At 33.8% G+C, this 4,277-nt stretch overlaps 1 long non-coding RNA gene across 1 annotated transcript; it reads left to right on the plus strand.

The window, feature by feature from the left end:
* Window positions 1–30: 30 nt before the first annotated feature.
* On the plus strand, window positions 31–3,655 carry LOC135221505 (uncharacterized). The gene is made up of 2 exons (XR_010315989.1): window positions 31–1,847; window positions 3,498–3,655. It is a non-coding gene; the product is annotated as an uncharacterized LOC135221505 (long non-coding RNA).
* The last annotated feature ends 622 nt before the right edge of the window (window positions 3,656–4,277 follow it).

A 4,277-nucleotide genomic window follows, 5' to 3' on the forward strand; every position in this document is an offset into this window, starting at 1 on the left:
CTACCCTCCACGTTATCAGAGGATGTTTTTTCATGTTCGTTCTTGTCCGCCAGTGTTCCGAAAAATGCATGGAGTTATTTTATTAATTATGCATCTTTTCCATAAATCCTTTAAAAAGTTATACATTACTTCACTGTATCCAATGATATTGTATGTATTCTCATATTATTGTATTATAAAATACTACAGCAAATCTAAGCCAGTATTCCTAGCAGCAGCCAATGTTTTGGTTTCAAATCAGCTGATGGTGAATACGAGTTTGTTTCGCCATATTTAACACAATTCTGAGCGCATTTTCTTGCTTCTAGTTAGCATAAACGAATATCTAGATACTTGACTTGTATGAGACAAGGTTATTTTTCCTTATACGACGTGTTTTTAGGTGGAAATACGAATTGAATATGTCTCGTTGTGATTGCAAACTAATTTTTTTTTTTTCGTTAACAGATCACATTGGCGGCATGTTTATTGCATAAAAAAATTATGTGATTCCGTTCGCAATTTTCCTTTATATCATCGTAATACAAACTTTACGTTATTTATTATATATCGGCATGAAACCAACAGTAAAATGTGTTCTTTCAAGCACAGTAATTTTGATTAAAATTTTTTATCTCAATTGTATCTACGGTTGTGTTTGATGGCATACGTTTACTGGAGTTGTATCCTTGTTACCGATGCACCATAATAGTCATTAGCAGCTTGAACAGTTTTCTCAGCTTCAGTTATAACTAGGTTTAAGTTATAAATTTAACAGTATATTTCCCAATTGATCTTTGATCTATATTGATATTTGATCTATAGCGAATAAAGTTATTACATTACGATATCAGTTCTATTCTACATAATGTCATTTATAACTACTACGGTAATAATGTACTATAGTACGATGATTGAAATACAAGCCAAATGGATGTTATAGAATTTAGTTGTACTTAGAGAGAGAGAGAGAAAAAAGTCTTTTCTCGTTCGGTTGTTCATGGCTGTACATGTTTACGCAACAAGTATAACGTTAAAACCATACTTTCATAATTCTCTTTTGCTGCTTTTGAATGTATGTAACCAGAAGATTGGATAAAGTTAGGCTATTGTAATTTGGTCTCTCATAAAATCGGATTATCGTAAGACAAATTATCGTAACTTGAACACTACAGCTACCTGTACACTGTACGTTTAAAACCTTATTATATCTTTACATGCTCTATAGACACCCAAAGGATTAAAGCTAGGCTTTTTTCACTTTACACTATTTATAATACTGTACAGTACTACCGTACAGTAAATTCCATAGTACTATACTGCATAAATATAATTTTACTTATTGAGCCATCGTGGGATTACGGCGCCATTTGACTGGTCTAGGACTCTGTTAACTGGTCTAGAAAGGTGTGCGGCGGCCGCGGGCTTTAAAATCGCTTAGCGTCGAAAATCACTTAGCGTCGGCAGCCAGGAACGGAACCCCTGCCACTAACCAAGGGTCACCTGTACTTTCCATCTGGAACTTTGTTCTGGTTGTAGGTATTATAATTGGTTGTTCTGGTTATAGGTATTATAATTGGTAAGATTTCTTGTCTATTATTTGTAATCCTCAATGCTAAAAAATAATTTATTTTACAGAAATAACTGGGAGAAATTTACTCCTTACACTAACATCTTATGGTTGCACTACATTGTGGATAAGATGATCAATGAGTGTTACTATAAAAATGCAAAATCTAGAGTTCACAAAAGTGGGTTAGTTCTGCTAAGAAATTTGAAGGACAGCATTCTTGACTCGGAGAGCGCTGTAGATTTTGTTCTAAGAAGAGAACACCCTGAGTAACATATTGATTCAGATGTCTTTGGAGGTAAGTAGTGAATATTTTCCTACCCTAATCTTTCCCATATGCAACAATCATACAATCTACCTACCTGTTGATGTTCCTCGGCCCCAGTATAATCCAGTTTGAGACTTTGAACAACAAAACTATCAGACTTACAACCCACAAATATCGAAAGAAGAGATCTCTCACAGATACATCATCAACCATGAGTCTCCTGGTCCCCCATCCATCCCCCTCTCATGTGTTTACATTTTCACCCCATACTGCCACCATCTTGTCTTCTATGACGTCACAACACAACTAAAATACATTTTTAAGACGTTATAAAATCCAACATATGTTTCCCATATATTGAACAATGCCGACATTTCACCAGTACAGAAAATAAAATTAAAACAACACTGACTAAGCTGATATATAATCAAGTAGAAATATGAAAAGTATATTTGATAGTTAAGCTGCTGTTTCATCCTCAGAGGAGTTATCTTTATGGTTCTATGGGCTTCCATAAGACACCAACTAATATCAAGAACTCTCACAGCTGGTGTACATTGCAATAGTACTATTGTTAATATGTGATGGAGTATGCTAATGGACTCTAGGTTGGAAGGCCCTATATTTTACCAACTGCAACCCAGTACAGTGGGTTCCCTCAGATCATGGATTAGCAATCGTGCCTTCAGTTAACTTACTGGATGGACCTGATCATATGAGGAACTATAACAGATTTTTAGCAGACACAGAGCTAACCCATATGAGTATTAATTAATATTACATGCCATAAGGTTTTGAAGAATTTAGCTGGAAAGATGTTCATATCACATCAATGGGCCATAAATGATTTATGGCAACTCTAGCTCAGTAGAGGACAGAGGGGGGATCAGTGTTCCTTGAGACTTGATTAGTGAAATGTATTGCCCCTATCTATCCCAGGAGGTCTTTTTATTTATGTGCTCATAAATATACCTAGGGGTTGCTGTTGGTTTTAGTTCTTATCTTTTATGATAGTATGATTTATAATTGCGATTTTGCAAAGAAATAGAAAAAGCATGTATACCTTACAAAGATGTACTGCATCTCCCCATCTTGCAAAGAAATATTAGAAAAAACATGTGTACCTTACAAAAAGGTACTGCATCTCCCCATCTCAGCACATCTCGTAAATATTTACATGAAAAATGGGGGGGTCGTCATATACGCAGAGTTCCCTTATACACCAGCATATATGATATACATATAGTCAGCTGGCACATATGGTATACATATGTACTTCATGACCATACTAGCGCTATACTGACATGGGCCAGCTATGAGAGAATTCTTGATATTGAAGGACTCACAGCAACAACAAAAAATAGATTTTCCAATGTCAGAATCTTTTATCATTAATTAAACTGCTATAATTCTTGCTTTTTACTGAAGATCTAAGTACAAGCATGAAGCAGTTTGTTGAAACTGAATCTTAAGTCACTCAATCAAGACTGTTAAGGATTAATTGAAATGATTGTTTTTACTGAAATATTATTCAGTGTATGAGATGTAAGTTAGATAGTAAAATTTAATGTTCAGCCTGTTTTTTATTTAGGATTTGATAAAACTTTATAATGATAAAATAATAATAGTGATATTATTAATAATAATCTTTTAGAATAACTTTCATTCATTGATTTTCAGGTTGTAGAGGGGAAAAAACCTTTTCATGAATAAAATGCTTGAGAAGTTTTCTGGATGGAAGGTGTTTTGTCTGTGTTAAATGATGACAAAAGTTTAAGTTATTTGTTCTTTGTGTAAATAAAGATTCTTTGGTTTTCATTAAAACTGTAAAGTTAATACATATTCGTTTCATTAATCCATTTATGTTAAGTATGTTGAAGGGTGCCTAAACCTCACAGCTGGGGAATTTTCAGCTTTCTAAAAAGATTTTGAAATCCAAGTTTTATGAATTTACTTCTTTAATATATCAATCACAGTTGATAAGAGAAAGTGTGCTATAGTCACTTTTTAAAGAACTTAGAGTAGTAACACATTTATTTCCCAAGAGACCCATTAACTTAAAGTGCCAATTTTGCACATCATTTAATGCCCTCAAATAAAAATTTACAATGGAAGAAGAGCTATTTGTGATAGGCAATTTTGTGCACATGATGAGTCTATCAGTTCCTGAGTGTCAAACTAGCTATGTTTTACTGTCATTCTCCAGGGTTTTTCTAGGGGATAGCACACTTTTTGTATTACTTTTCTCCATACTTTGTTAGAATATATTTGTGCTTTTCTTTCATTCACTTTTACATGTGACCGCTGTATTCTTTTTCAGAAAGAGAGAACACCTAGTGGTTTCCAGTTGTATTTCTTTAATATTCTTTTAGTTGTTGGTTATCTGGGTGTATAAATGAATTTAGCATTTTAGCAAGTTAAGTGCTTTGAGTTTTCAGAGTAGTTAGTTAGCTTCAGTTT

This window comes from Macrobrachium nipponense, chromosome 2 (genome assembly GCF_015104395.2).
Source record: "Macrobrachium nipponense isolate FS-2020 chromosome 2, ASM1510439v2, whole genome shotgun sequence".
Taxonomy (NCBI): domain Eukaryota; kingdom Metazoa; phylum Arthropoda; class Malacostraca; order Decapoda; family Palaemonidae; genus Macrobrachium; species Macrobrachium nipponense.